Raw genomic sequence first — 16836 nt, forward strand, 5'->3', positions numbered from 1 at the left:
TGGTGCTTCACATTTTTTACATGCAGTGAATTATGCTTGAAATGGGTCATGACTCAATGATTAGTATTATTGTAATAATGTATTACCTGCTACTGAAGGTCTATGTATGATAAGACACATTGGTAGATGTCAGCAGCTTTACTGATCACTTCAAAGGGAAAACACAAAGTTCAGGAGGAGCTGGGAATACTGTGAAGAAAATAAAAAATTACTTTAAACAGCAGACTTTGCAGACCCAGTTTTTTCACAATTATATAGTTCAATGAGAGCAGATGCAATGCTTTGTACCAATGCCATTCTGAATCTCAAGGTAGCTCTCTGTATACAGGCTAACTGGTTGTACCAAGGTAGTACAATACAGTCCTCTGCACAAGGGTTATGGAACAGTCCTTACTTTAGTCAGCATGGTGCACTGTAGAACAGAAAGACACACTCCAATAATACCAGGCACTGCTATTACGGGGTCAGCTCTATAGTACCTTTGCGTGAAACAGCTGGAGATCCAATCCTTAAGATCCCATTCACACCTGAGCATTTGGTAGGTCAAAGCTCAAAGATCCAAAGCGCTCAACATTGAAAAATCTCATGGTTTTTAATTGTGCCTGTTAAACCCGAGCATAGTGTCCCTTACAGCTTGAAGCTTTTAGCTCAAAAAAGTATAGTGCCTTGAAAAAGTATTCAAACCCCTTGACATTTTCCAAATTTTGTCACGTTACAACCAAAAATGTGAATGTATTTATGTAATAGACCAACACAAAGTGGCACATAATTGTGAAGTGGAAGGAAAATGATAAATGGTTTTCAAATTTTTTTACAAATAAATATGTGAAAAGTGTGGCGTGCATTTGTATTCAGCCCCCGAGTCAATACTTTGTAGACCCACCTTTTGCTGCAATTGTTTTTGGGTATGTCTCTACCAGCTTTGCACATCTAGAGAGTGAAATTTTTGCCCATTCTTCCTTGCAAAATAGCTCAAGGTCTGTCAGATTGGATGGAGAGTGTCTGTGAACAGCAATTTTCAAGTCTTGCTTAGATTCTCAATTGGATTTAGGTCTGGAATTTGCCATTCTAACACATAAATATAATCTAAACCATTCCATTGTAGCTCTGGCTGTATATTTAGGGTCGTTGTCCTGCTGGAAGGTGAACCTCTGCCCAGTCTCAAGTCTTTTGCCGACTTTAACAGGTTTTCTTCTAAGATTGCCCTGTATTTGGTTCCACCCATCTTCCCATCAATTCTGACCAGCTTCCCTGTCCCTGCTGAAGAAAAGCATCCCTACAAAATGATGCTACCACCACCATGTTTCACAGTGGGGATGGTGTGTTCAGGGTGATGTGCCGTGTTAGTTTTCCGCCACACATAGCATTTTGCTTTTAGGCCAAAAAGTTCAATTTTGGTTTCATCTGGTCAGAGCACCTTCTTCCACATGTTTGCTGTGTTCTCCACATGGCTTCTCGCAAACTGCAAATGGGACTTCTTATGACGTTCTTTCAACAATGGCTTTCTTCTTGCCACTCTTCCATAAAGGCCAGATTTGTGGAGTGCATAACTAATAGATGTCCTGTGGACAGATTCTCCCTCCTGTGGATCTCTGCAGCTCCTCCAGAGTTACCATGGGCTTATTGGCTGCTTCTCTTAATAATGCTCTCCTTGTCCAGCCTGTCAGTTTAGGTGGACGGCCATGTCTTGGGAGGTTTGCAGTTGTGCCATACGCTTGTCATTTGTGGATGATGGATTGAACAGTGTTCCATGAGATGTTCAAAATTTGGGATTTTTTTTATAACCTAACCCTGCTTTAAACGTCTCCATAACTTTATTCCTGACCTGTCTGGTGTGTTCCTTGGCCTTCATTAAGTGTTTGTTCACTAAGGTTCTCTAACACAGTGGCCATCAACCCTGTCCTCAGGGCCCACTAACAGGCCAGGTTTTATGTATTACCTTGGGGAGATGCAGACTAGAATACTGCAATCACTGAGCAGCAAATGATATCACCTGTCATGTATTTCAGTTATCTTGACAACCTGGCCTGTTAGTGGGCCCTGAGGACAGGGTTGATGACCACTGTTCTAACAAACCTCTGAGGGCTTCACAGAACAGCTGTATTTATACTGAGATTAAATTACACACAGATGGACTCTATTTACTGATTAGGTGACTTCCGAAGGCAATTGGTTCCACTAGATTTTTGTTAGGGGTATCAGCGTAAAGGGAGCTGAATACGAATCCACACTTTTCAGATTTTTTTTGTAAAAAATGTTGAAAACAATTTATCATTTTCCTTCCACTTGACAATTATGTGCCACTTTGTGTTGGTCTATCACATACAATCCCAATAAAATACATTTACATTTTTGGTTGTAACATGACAAAATTTGGAAAATTTCAAGGAGTAGGAATATTTTTTCAACGCACTGTACATAAGCTTCTTTTGAGCTACAAGCTTTACGCATTTTTGGCTCCATTAGACTTCAGTGGGAGCACCTAAAAACCATGTTAAAAACACATGAAACATGTATGTTTTTTTCCCCTAGTAACTAGTGTTCCATTGGCTAAAAATAATTTAAAAAAAGCTCAAGACAGACACCCACAAAAACTTTCAAAAACACCTGTACAAGTGCCAAGAAAATATACAAGTGCAAACAAAATCCGGCAAAACGACCAAGGGCTTACTGTATGACAGTTCTTGAACAGGTTAGCTCTCAACAGACTGTACCGCATTTTCAGCACCTTTTCTAGCAGTTTCTTACTTTTCTTGAAGTAACAGAAACTAATTAAAACTACACTAGGCCTATTCTCCCAATCCCTTCTAAATCTTTGGGAAGGACATCTTTTTGCTCTTCCTAGTTCCAAGGAAGCTCTCTCTTAGCTTGACCTTCCGACGCTGCTGGCCAAAATGGTTAGGGCAGAGTACAGCAACTAATATTGCAAGAGTGCACCCATCCCTTAGGGTGTAGCTGAATCTCTGCTCCACAGTAGGATGAACACAGTGATTTAGGTGGAAACTAGAAATTTCTCCAAAATGGAAATTCATAGGGGAATATTTCTAAATCAGTGAATGTGACATTTACCAAACATTCACTAATTGTGAATAAATCAGTGCCATTTGAAATACATACACCTGAAAGATTCACCTGCTAACCAGACACTTGCATGCAAATGCTCATGGAGCAGCTGCAATTAGGTTTGGGATTTGTCAGCCTCCTGTTGCTTTCAATGGGGTTACCTCTCACAGCTTATTACTGGAAACCCTCACTGGGATTCCCATATGTAATCACACACGGCCCCATTCGCAAGTGTGAATGGGATCTTAGTCTTGCTCAATAAACTGCATAGGTGAAATCCGCTTTAAAACTTACCATTTTTTTTCTTTTATTATATATATTTAGTGAGTTTTTGGGTTTATGTAGGGTAGTTTAGCCTATTTCATTTAGTGTTTTTTGTACTTTGTATTTTATCAACATTTGCATATTTTTTCAATGCAATTGACTCTTTTGTTATTGTCTGCCAATATGGAGATTTTTTTACAAAAATCTCTTGAGTTTCACAATAATGTCTGAGAGAAGAAAACTTTTATTATTATCTATCCCACACTGAGTGTGCAATTCTCTTTACATGTGGAGGTGCAAGTATCTGTCATTGAATAGCCAAAAACAAGATGATAGGTGATCTAGTCCATCTGTAAAGTTGAGCTAAAGTTCACAAATACTCCCCCCCCCCCTGCTGGGAATGACTTCCCTTTGACTTTTTTCCAGTGCCAGTTCTTCGGCTGTCTTGATATACCAGCAGGCAGTGGTTTTACCCATACATTAGAGTTCATTCATTCCAGCTCCAAGAATGTACACTGAGCCACACATGCGCTGCTGAAATACGTTGTTTGGATGGACAAAACCCTTATAGCTTGCAATATGTGTGACCTGCACAAGGGAAAAACAATGGAGAACTAACATGAGATTGTGCGGCTGGATGGTGTAAAAGTAACACAGCTGCACTTATTTAATGATAGTACAAACAGCAATGACACCGTGCAATATTCTGTATTCTATAACAATCAATAAGATGTCTGAGCGCTAGTCACACCATAGAAAGGCTATTTTGGATCAGTTGCTGTAGATTACTGAACTGAAAGATCACTGCCATGTCTTTTAAGCCTGTATACTTGATAGGTGTTTTGTTGAAAACACTGCCTATCTTCTAGATGGCCATTGTCCCTAACTGCACTGTGTTTATATGACATTGTAAGAAATTTCTGTGTTGCACATAGCTACAATAAAGGACAGGTGAGCCTCATTATACAGAATCTCCTAAAACAAATGCCTATGTTATCCATTGTCACCAATAAGATTGATGAGAAGCTCCATGTGTTAATAAAAAGTCTTAAAAAATTCAGTTTGGGGAGCAGTGATTTCTTTCATGGTGTATGATATGTAGTGCTTATGCTGTTTCCCGGGTCCCCTGTTTCCAGTGGGGATGCTGGGCTGTAGGAGGAATATTTATTGCAAATTTATACAGTACCCCAACAATTTAAATGAAAAGAGACAGTTGTAATTGCTCAACAATAATGCCCTGTACACACGGTCGGACATTGATCGGACATTCCGACAACAAAATCCATGGATTTTTTCCGACGGATGTTGGCTCAAACTTGTCTTGCATACACACGGTCACACAAAGTTGTCGGAAAATCCGATCGTTCTGAACGCGGTGACGTAAAACACGTACGTCGGGACTATAAACGGGGCAGTAGCCAATAGCTTTTGTTTCTTAATTTATTCTGAGCATGCGTGGCACTTTGTGCGTCGGATTTGTGTACACACGATCGGAATTTCCGACAACGGATTTTGTTGTCGGAAAATTTTATAGCAAGCTCTCAAATTTTGTGTGTCGGAAATTCCTATGGAAAATGTGTGATGGAGCCTACACACGGTCGGAATTTCTGACAACAAGGTCCTATCACACATTTTCCATCGGAAAATCCTATCGTGTGTAGAGGGCATACCAGTTAAGGTATACAATTGGTGACAAACAAGTGGAACAGAAAGTAGTTCCTAAACTCTATACTTGGAGTAATCCTGCCTAAAGGGAGTAGTACCACAATAATATTATTTTCCAATTCATCCATTTTCTGTTCCAATGCACACTTCTCAATTACCAGTTGCCTGATCTGATCTTATCTGATCACAAACATTCACATCTGCTTTTGCAGCTATCACTAATAGATTTTTACTTACACTTTCTATCTGCTCCTTCCTACCACTTCACGCCCGGCCTATAGCAAAATGACGGCCGGGCGGTGGTTCAGTTATCCTGATTGGGTGTCATATGAGGTCCAGCAGGATAACAGCCGCAGCGCACCCATGGAGGCACACATTGCGGCGATCGGTGGTGCGGTGTGTCAGTCTGACACACCGCTACACCGATCTCAGTAAAGAGCCTCCGACGGAGGCTCTTTACCACGTGATCAGCCATGTCCAATCACGGCTGATCACGATGTAAACAGGAAAAGCCATTGATTGGCTTTTCCTCACTCGCGTCTGAAAGATGCAAGTAGAGGAGAGCCAATCAGTGGCTCCCCTGACAGGGGGGGTCTGTGCTGATTGTTTATCAGTGCAGCCCCCCCCTCTGATCCCGCCCAGGACCACCAGTATGCCGCCCAGGACTACCAGGGTGGCCATCCACACTAGACCACCAGGTATGCCCCCCTAGACCACCAGGGGAATGCAAATCTGTACCCAGGCAGCTGCCAATCAATGTCCTACCACTGCCAGTGCCACCAGGGATGCCTATCAGTGCCGCGTATCAGTGCCCATCAGTGCCACGTATCAATGCCCATCAGTGCCCAGCAATGCCGCCTATCAGTGCCACTCATAAGTACCCATCTTTGCAGCCTTTCAGTGCCCATCAGTGTCGCCTATCAGTGCCCATCAGTGCCCACCAGTGCCAGCCATGAGTGTCCATCAGTCCTGCCTATCAATGCCCATCAGTGCTGCGTGCCACCCATCAGTGCGGCCTAGTAATGTCCATCATCAGTGCCCGTCAGTGCCCGCTCATTGGTGCCACCTCATCGGTGCTGCCTTATCAGTGCCCGTCAGTGCCACCTTATCAGTGCCCATCAGTGAAGGAGAAAACTTACTTATTTACAAAATTTTATAACAGAAACAAAAGCAAAACTTTTTTTTTTTCAAAGTTTTTGGTCTTTTTTTATTTGTTTAGCAAAAAAATAAAAACCGCAGAGGTGATCAAATACCACCAAAAGAAAGTTCTATTTGTGGGAACAAAATGATAAAAATTCTGTACAGTGTAGCATGACCGCGCAATTGTCATTTAAGCAGCGACAGTGCAGAAAGCTGAAAATTGGCTTGAGCAGGAAGGGGGGGGGGGAGTGCCTGGTATTGAAGTGGTTAACTATTCATTCAAGGCAATACTTGTTTGATCTTTCTGCCAATCACTGGACAGCTTACCTCACTGGTCAATTTCCCAGTGCTAATTGTTAGTTCTGACCGTGACGCTAGATTAACCTATATCTAAAGTGAAATTATATTCAAGTTAAGTCCCGGCTCTTATGGTTACCCACCATCGATCTCTATAGGCCCTTCTAGCCATTGAATATTATTTCAATATTGGGCAGTTTCTGTCTGTCTGATCTTATTCACATATGACCCCTACAATTCATTACCTTAAAAATCTTTATACTATATCTGTAAGCTCCTGAAGAAGCGCAATTGTGCGAGCAACATGTAGAGCGGAACATCTTCTTGTGACCTCACACTGCGACTCAACCACTCCACGCACCTCTTTCCTTTTGGATGTCACCACTGGTTACATTATACTTTATCTTTCATCCCACTGGATTAGATTACAATAATTGGAGGTGTTATCTGAGTCCCTGACGTCATATATATTTTATGTCATCATTAGTATGATGTGTGTTCTTTTTATGTTTTGTATATTACCTTTTTAACTTTATCTAATTAAAAATTCATATTTTTTTTACTCCATGTGTGTGCCTACAAAGTCCATCTTTGCAATTTCTCCATTTTTTCCAGTTCTCGTACTCTGTTTGATGGACATGAGGCACTTGACAGCAGAAGCGGACCATGCGAGAATGTCAAATACCCTTTTAAAAGAAGCCACAAACTCTGGGTAACTCAGGGCAATGGGTTTTTGCGTCTCCCATTGAAGGTTTTCTGTTATAAAATTTTGTAAATAGGTAAGTTTTTTCCTTCACTGATGGGCACTGATAAGGCAACACTGACAGGCACTGATAAGGCGGAATCAATGAGGTGGCACCAATTAGCGGGCACTGACAGGCACAGACGATGGGCACTGATATGCGGCACTGATGAGCACTGGTAGGCGGCACTGATGGGTGGCACTGATATGCAGCACTGATGGGCATTGATAAGCGGCACTGATGGGCACTCATGGGTGGCACTGGTGGGCACTTATGGGCACTGATAGGCTGCAAAGATGGGTACTTATGGGTGGCACTGATAGGCGGCACTGCTGGGCATTGATACGTGGCACTGATGGGCACTGATACGCAGCACTGATAGGCATCCCTAGTGGCAATGACAGTGGTAGGCATTGTGAGTTGGCACAGATTTTCATTTCCCTGGTGGTCTGGGGGGCATACCTGGTGGTCTAGTGTAGTTGGCCATCCTGGTGGTCCTGGGTGGCATGATGGTGATCCTGGGCGTGATCCGAGGGGGGCTGTACTGATAAACAATCAGCACAGACACCCCCTGTCAGGAGAGCTGCCGATCAGCTCTCCTCTACACGTGTCTGTCAGACGCGAGTGAGGAAAAGCCGATCAACGGCTCTTCCTGTTTACATCGTGATCAGCCGTCGGAGGCTCTTTACCGAGACCGGTGTAGCAGTGTGTCAGACTGACACACCACACCACCGATCGCTGCGATGCGCGCCCCCATGGGCACGCAACGGCTGTTATCCTGCAGGATGTCATATGACACCCAGTCAGGATAACGGAACCACCGCCCGGCCGTCGTTCTACTATAGGCCGGGCGGGAAGTGGTTAAAGAAAGTGCATTCAAGAACTATTCATTCAAGGCAATACTTGTTTGATCTTTCTGCCAATCACTGGACAGCTTACCTCACTGGTCAATTTCCCAGTGCTAATTGTTAGTTCTGACTGTGGGGCTAGATTAACCTATATCTAAAGTGCGTTTAAAGAAGGGCCAGGAGCTCCAGCCAGGGACCCGAGAAGAGGAGGATCTGGGCTGCCCTGTGGAAAGCCACTGCACAGAGCAGGTGCAGTGCCTTGAAAATGTATTCATACACCTTGAAATTTTTCACATTTTGTCATGTTACAACCAAAAATGTAAATGTATTTTATTGGGATTTCATGTGATAGACCTACACAAAGTGACACATAATTATGAAGTGGAAGGAAAATGTTTTCAACATTTTTTACAAATAAATATCTGAAAAGTGTGGCGTGTATTTGTATTCAGCCCCCTTTATTCTAATACTCCTTACTAAAATCTAGTGGAACCAATTGCCTTCATAATTCACCTAATTAGCAAATAGAGTCCACCTGTGTGTAATTTAATCTCAGTATAAATACAGCTGTTCTGTGAAGCCCTCAGAGGGTTTTTAGAGAACCTTAGTGAACAAACAGCACCATGAAGGCCAAGGAACACACTAGACAGGCCAGGGATAAAGTTGTGGAGAAGTTTAAAGCAGGGTTAGATTGTAAAAAAATATCCCAAGCATTGAACATCTCACGGAGCACTGTCCATCATCCAAAAATGGAAAGAGTATGGCACATTTGCAAACCTACCAAGACATGGCTGTCTACCTAAACTGACAGGCTGGGCAAGGAGAGCATTAATCAGAGAAGCAGCCAAGAGGCCCATGGTAACTCTGAAGGAGCTGCAGAGATCCACAGCTCAAGTGAGAAAATCTGTCCACAGGACAACTATTTGTTGTGCACTCCACAAATCTGGCCTTTATGGAAGAGTGGCAAGAGGGAAGCTACTGGTAGAAAGCCATAAGAAGTCCCGTTTGCAGTTTGCAGGAAGCCATGTGTGGGACACAGCAAACGTGGAAGAAGGTGCTCTGGTCAGATGAGACCAAAATTGAACTTTTTGGCCTAAAAGCAAAACGCTATGTGTGGCGGAAAAATAACACTGCACATCACCCTGAACACACCATCATGGTGGTGGCAGCATCATGTTGTGGGGATGCTTTTATTTTTCAAGGCACTATAAGTATAACATGTTTGTTATTTTAATAGGAAAAAAAAAACAGTGTATACTATAAGTACTGTTATGCCGCGTACACACGGGCGGACTTTTCGACTGGACTGGTCCTATGGATTTTCCGACGGACTTTCGATGGACTTTTGACGGACTTCCGACGGACGTTTGAATGAACAGACTTGCCTACACACGATCACACCAAAGTCCAAAGGATTTGTACGTGATGACGTACTACCGGACTAAAATAAGGAAGTTGATAGCCAGTAGCCAATAGTTGACCTAGCGTGGGTTTTCGTCCATCAAGAAAAGTCCACTCTGTGTACGCTATATAAGACTCTATTTAATCATGGCCCTGTAAGCCATGCCCAATATTCAGCACAATGCAGTCATGCCCAGTACAGCACACTGCATGCTTATTTGTTTTTTTCAAGTGTCTCTTTTTCCCAGGTTCTGATAGTCACATATTGTAGGCCCCACTAGCCATGACCTCCTTCCAGTGTGGCAAGTCAGCAACATAGATGTCACCACAGTTAATCTTCTGGCTGCCCAACTACTAAGTTTGTACACATATGTACAGTAGGCATATAACACACATGGATTTCTTTCATTGAGCCTCTGAGTTAAAAAAAAGAAATCTAATAGATTTGTCCGTCAATGCTAAATGGCGCAGATGGATTAATCTTGCCGGCTGTTGTATTCTAAAAGCCAGCTTTAGCAAGAATACCTCAAGAGCACCTGCATCCAATTCTGAATTTTCCACCCAGCTCCTTCAACAAAAGCTGATTGAAATATTGATTTCTGTTGAGTTGGGTGGCTGGGATATGGCACCCGTGGCTTGAATTTAATCTGATCCAGCATGCCAAAATTCAAGCCTTGTATGGCAATGCTGAGTTGCTGTCCGACATTTACAGCAGGTATACTGTCCGTCTGCATGATAGTAAAGTAAAATAATTTTGTCCCAAACTTTTTATGGATCTGCTTTTTTTCTTTGTTAGGGAAAAAAAAGGCAAAGTATCTACCCTTCATAGTTTTCCCTGGGCCCACTTCATCTTTTTATAATTAGCATAGGAGGCTTATGTGCAGGGTTGCCACCTCATCCCTTTAAGGCCTGGCTCACACCTATGCATTTTTTAGCGCATTTTCAGTTTTGCAGAAACACACTACAGTACATTTAACATGGTTTCCTATGGATGTAGTTCACATCTGTGCATTTTATGGAAAGGACAAGGGACTTTTTTCAGTTTTTTGATTCCATAGGCTTCAATGGATGAAAAGCATGTATTGAAAAACGCAAAATGCACCTGCAATAAGCAAACTGCTACCTGCATAGGTTTGAATCAGGCCTAAAATCGAACACATATTAATTACACATGTTCTGTGGCTGATTAAGGTGGTCATTAAACTCACTTGGCGCTTTAACTGCATTAAATTAGCCTCAGAACCTGTGTAATAAATATATGTTCAGGTTTAAAGGGATGAGGTGGCAACCCTACTTATGTGTGTTGCAGACTTCTCCTTTATTTGTTACCTAAGTAGCAGTTTTGCTAGATGTGTGGCCAGGTAAAGACATAAAATGCAGTCTTTTTGTATATGCCTTGGGGATGACTGCAGTGCCTGGTGATTTAGTAGCCAGCATCCCATGGAAACAATATTTTAACTTGACAAAATGGTTTCCTTTAACTTTGTACAGCTAAGTATTATTCTCAGGTTTTCTATTTTCCTCAGCTTGTTAAATGCCGCTAAATAGCAATTTCTTTAGTGTTGTTCTATTGAGAGAACGCATGACTCCTGACATCTGAAAAGAGAAAAATCACACCTTTCCCAGCGCCCTCAGAGACACCATCCAGGATTGTTAGTATGTCACTGGTATTTTTAGCCGTTCTCTGACTGGTCAGAAAAGTGCTGGGTATTGTCTATAATCACAAGGGCAGAGGGGATGTGACAGTGGAATTCAAGTGACAGTTGATCTTATGTTCTGTATGAGTGTAAGAAGAGCTAACTACTCCTTATTTAGTGAGCGAAAAATACAATAAGATATTCTTCAACATTTTACTTGTAGGTCAATGTCTGCTTATAATTACCAAATCACAGAAAATATGTAGGCAGAATAAATCCAATCGGCACTATCACACGACAAGCTTAATAAAAGAAGTAAATGGAACAGAAATAATGAGAATGTCTCCTGATCAGAGGTACACTTCATGTAATAAAGCCAACAGCACCTTCTCCTGTCAGTTTATTAATTGCTGTTAAACGTGAATTCCTTTAATATCTGCCTTTTTCAACAATGGCTCAAACTCACACTTTTGGAAGATATAAAGAAAAGAAACACGCTCTGCCTCTGTGATGTATTTTATCTGTTAAATTGACTATAAAAGAAATGTGTTAAATTTAGTCTGTGTTCAGATGCATCTTCTGTGCTTTCAATGGGTCTGATTCCAGGCAGAAAATATGAAATTCTGTAAACCACAGCTATATGTCTGTCAGAAATAAGATTGCTGTCCCCATTCCGCAAAATAATGCTGGCCAAACACTACCCAATAGTCAATAGCAATGCAGCTTATTCAGATGGTATTGGAGATAGTTGGGTAGTAAAAATGAATACTTTCATATAATAAACATTTGTGGTGTTGATTGAGGCAGACATAGTGCCCCAGTAGTCAAGGTGAGCCCATGCACAACCAGAAGAAACAACACTGAAAAAAAATACTTTAATTTATGACATTTGATTTAAAAAAAAAACTTTGAGGCTGTGTAAGATATTGTCCGAATCTTTTTAAGCCTGGAACATGCATAACTCAGATATGCTTTCCACTGGTGGTTATCTAGAGAGTCTTCTAGAGGAAACTTACACAAACAAGGCTTAACATGACATAACCATTGGTACTGGTAATGCCACAGTAAGTGATGAGGTCATGGATACCAAATGTGAAACAGCCATGATCAGAAATGTTTAGAATTACACAGAGAACATCAGGCACAAGTATAGTGTAAAATAATGGGATTTAATTAAGATACAATAAATAGACCACTGTATAAATGCACCTGAAATGTATCAAAACTCCAAAAGCCAAAACCAGTGAATCTAATGAGAGAAAGTGCTAGCAATGAGCAACTACCTAAAACAACTAAATACGGACAGTAGGATATAGCTGGAAAGAGTAGTCAATGTCACAGCCGGGGTCATGCACAGGAAATCAGGCAGAGGAAGCAAGCCAGGAGAGAGAGGGTACACAGGAACTGGAACAAGCAGACAGGCGAGGATCAGTAACAGTACCAGAGTACAGGTACAAGGTTTACAGATCAGGGGCACGTGGGCACAACACTAAGGCAAGGGGGAGTAACACAGGAAGGATTAAATATCCTCCCAGCAACCAGCCTCAGGTGATGATTAATTACTAAGATCTGCTGGCTGCCGATAGACACCTGCTGGCAGACACTGGACCTAAAACCTATAGGTCTAGGAGTCACAATGCCACCAGAAGGTGAACCCATCCCTGACAGATGTAAAGTAGTATTGATGGCAGTAGTAGTACTGTAAAGCTTGGGTAGATTGTGACCTAAGGTTGAAAGGTTGCCAGGAGTGGCACACAGTTGAAAACAAGGAGAGAGGCGGCTCTGGGTGCAGACATTTTTAACAAGCTTTAATAAACATATAATAGTCAAACTCACATTTCAGTAGAAAGTGACAAGCATTAAGGTGTTCCTTTTTCAATAGAAAAAGGAGTGCGGTTTGCCAGCACATCGCAAGCGCGCATGCTCAAGAAACGCGTCCACTACTGGTGACGTCATCCCCTGCAGCCTGCGGTTCCCTGCGCCTAACGCCTCATCCCGAGGTGGTCTTCCGGTGCCGGCCCATCCATCCAGCGGTGGACACCTCCCTGACCAGATCGTTTACGACAGAGGAATGGAAGGCCCAGGATCCAGGAGCGCCACCCTGGCATAACCATGTTAACACCTTAATGCCTGTCACTTTATACTGAAATGTGAGTTTGACTATTATATGTTTATTAAAGCTTGTTAAAAACATCTGCACCCAGAGGCGCCTCTCTCCTTGTTTTCTGCAGCTTCCTGGAACATGGTTTTGGTTCTAATATGATGGCAGCCCTGCTTGCTCTGGAATTTTAACACCTTCTCACATACAGACTGTGCATATTTTACGGATTGACCACAGATCTATTACAGATTGTTTATAGTTTTCTCACAGATTACTATTGGGTCAAATATGGTTTTAAGTTGTTGCACCTCTACTTGCTATATATAGTGGCACGCAGTTGTCCACACATTATCTTGCTGACTGGCAGTCATACAAGGTTCGAGACTGCCACACTGTCTGTCTCATTGGGTTCTCAGTGTTGCTGTCCCTGCACAGCTTGTGTTTTTTAGGGAATTGTATACTATTTCTTCACAGTTAACCTACTCTGAGGTTCTACACCTAGAACTGAACCCCTAGAAGATGTGGATAACAGTGTCCTACTATTCTAATCTGTGTGATCTGTCACTGACACAAAACAGCCAAACTGTCTTGTTCGTCCTCCCCATCTTATACTACAACACATGTGGCTATGATATCTTAGTGTTTTAATGTGATACTTTAGATTCACATACACATGTAGGATGCTTTCGTTTAGCCTGTGGGCTGAACAAAAGAAATCCAACAGTTTCTCCTTCCATGACAACAGTGCAGATGGATGACTCCCCTCTGTTGGGTTATTGATGAATCCCCTCTGCTGGGCTGAACAGTATCTGCATCCAGTCAGATGCAGGCAATGTTGGGGTATTATGACAGTCAGAAGAGCTATCAGAGAACCTGAACAGTGCCTGCATCTGATTTTCTGACAGGCTTCATTGACAAAAGTCAACTCAATAATGGACTTTTGAAGTGGCATCGGCGGGGCTCAAATTTCAGCCAAGACAGCTGTTTCCAGATAAAAGCAGTGTATGGCCAGTATACGATCAGTCTGCAATGGGAGGGGGGCGGAACAATACAGCTGGTCTAAAGGGACAGAAAAGGGCAAGGTAAAGTTGTGATGAATAAAGTGGTAATTGGTGAGAATTTCTGAAAAATATGAGGTTATTTGAAAGCACAACCTGCTGTAGTTGCTCTCACCAAATGGCCTGATGACAAGCCACCTAGGTAGAAAGCTGCAGCTTTACAGTTACTTTTGTTGTAAAATGCCCCCCTTACCTTAAAAACAAGGCAAGAGTGACCAAGTATATTCCTGGTTACTCTGTGACCTACCCTACCTGCTTTCCTTGCGACCAATGGACAGGCAAGAAAAGAAAGGTAGGAGCAGGCCAATGAACTCCCAGGTATTTCCTCTATTACAATGTCTGCTTTTAGAGCAGCCTTTCTGAACCTTTTTACCCCAGAGGAACCTTAGATTGGTGGTCAATGAGAGGAATGCCCCCTGCAGACTGCTAAATATCATTGGCGCCATGATGTTGGCTCTGCCTGGTGGCATTAGACTCAGAACTATATAAACACCATCAAATGGATGGTTAATCACCCACAGCTCAAGGAACCCCTAACAACTTCTGCTTGAGAATGGCTGATCTAGGGATTACTGTAATGCATGTTTTACCACAATGCATGCATTGGACTGAGGTTTCATTCATTTTGAATGGCTAACAAAACACACATACTGCAACACACAGGCTTTTTATAATACCTCAATACATAGATGTGAACAATCTATGGGGGGGGGGGTTACTAAACAGACAGAATCTGGAACAGTTGTGCATTATAACTGGAATTCAGTTGTACATAGGATTCGGTTTCTTGCTTCAGATTGTTCAGTTAAGGTTTGACAATAAAAGTTAGAAGCTGATTGGTTGCCATACAAAGCTGCTTCAGATTTTAACTACTCCAGTTTTTGTAAATTCCCCTGTATTGTATGTATTGTGTTGAGCTGCATTGGGGAAAAAAAGTTTTTGATTGGCTTCATCACTGGGAGGGTGTGGGTGCTAAAGCCAGTGTGGCAGTGGGGGTGGGTCTATAAGCCAATCACAGTCAATCATAGCACTGCCCCTACTTTTCGTAGCGTTCTTTAGTACCCGTCCCCTCACAGGCATACACAAACAGCATTTCCCCCATAGCTGCCTGTGACAAGCGCAGCTGTAGGGGAGACACAGAAAGAGGAATGACTTCTGTTCTCCCTGGAATTTCAAATTACTTAGGATACTGCAACTTCAGCTCAGAAGTCAGTAGTGAGGCAGAGTTCAGATGTCAGTAGTAAGTGAGGAGGAGTTCAGGGGTCAGTAGTAAGTGAGGTGGAGTTCAGGGGTCAGTAGTAAGTGAGGTGGAGTTCAAGGGTCAGTAGTAAGTGAGGTGGAGTTCAGGGGTCAGTAGTAAGTGAGGTGGAGTTCAGGGGTCAGTAGTAAGTGAGGTGGAGTTCAAGGGTCAGTAGTAAGTGAGGTGGAGTTCAGGGGTCAGTAGTAAGTGAGGTGGAGTTCAGGGGTCAGTAGTAAGTGAGGTGGAGTTCAGAGGTCAGTAGTAAGTGAGGCGGGGTTCAGAGGTCAGTAGTAAGTGAGACGGAGTTCAGGGGTCAGTAGTAAGTGAGGTGGAGTTCAGAGGTCAGTAGTTAGTGAGGCGGGGTTCAGAGGTCAGTAGTAAGTGAGACGGAGTTCAGGGGTCAGTAGTAAGTGAGGTGGAGTTCAGAGGTCAGTAGTAAGTGAGGCGGGGTTCAGAGGTCAGTAGTAAGTGAGACGGAGTTCAGGGGTCAGTAGTAAGTGAGGCGGAGTTCAGAGGTCAGTAGTAAGTGAGCGGAGTTCAGAGGTCAGTAGCAAGTGGGGTGTAGTTTAGGGGTCAGTAGTAAGTGAGGTGGAGTTCAGAGGTCAGTAGCAAGTGGGATGTAGTTCAGAGGTCAGTAGTAAGTGAGGCAGGGTTCAGAGGTCAGTAGTAAGTGAGGCAGAGTATACAGAGTATGAATACCTACATAACTACAGAGTATGAATAGGCGATCTGTAAGTTTCCCTGCACAGTCCACATCCCCCTTCCGTTAGAACGCTTCCTAGGACACACATTAACCACTTCACTGCCTCCTAGTGTTAACCCCTTCACTGTGCACTGATCGCTGTATTAATGCCAATGGTCCCAAAAATGTGTAAAAATTGTCTGATGTGTCCGCCGTAATATCGCAGTCATGATAAAAATTGCTGATCACCACCATTACTAGTAAAAAAAAAAATTAATAAAAATGCCATAAAACTATCGCCTATTTTGTATACGCTATAACTTTTGGGCAAACAAATCAATATACGCTTATTGCAATTTTTTTAATCAAAAAATATGTAGAAGATTACATATCGGCCTAAACTGAGGAAAAAAAAAGTTTTTTTATATATTTTTTGGGGATATTTATTATAGCATAAAGTAAAGAATATTGCGTTTTTTTCAAAATGGTCGCTCTTTTTTTGTTTATAGCGCAAAACATAAAAACCGCAGAGGTGGTCAAATACCACCATAAGAAAGCTCTATTTGTGCGGAAAAAATTACGTTCATTTTGTTTGGGAGCCACATCGCACGACCTCGCAGTTGTCAGTTAAAGCGACGCAGTGCCAAATCGCAAAAAGTGCTCTGGTCTTTGGCCAGCCAAATGGTCCGGGGCTAAA

The sequence above is a fragment of the Aquarana catesbeiana genome, linkage group LG01 (assembly GCF_042186555.1).
Source record: "Aquarana catesbeiana isolate 2022-GZ linkage group LG01, ASM4218655v1, whole genome shotgun sequence".
Classification (NCBI taxonomy): domain Eukaryota; kingdom Metazoa; phylum Chordata; class Amphibia; order Anura; family Ranidae; genus Aquarana; species Aquarana catesbeiana.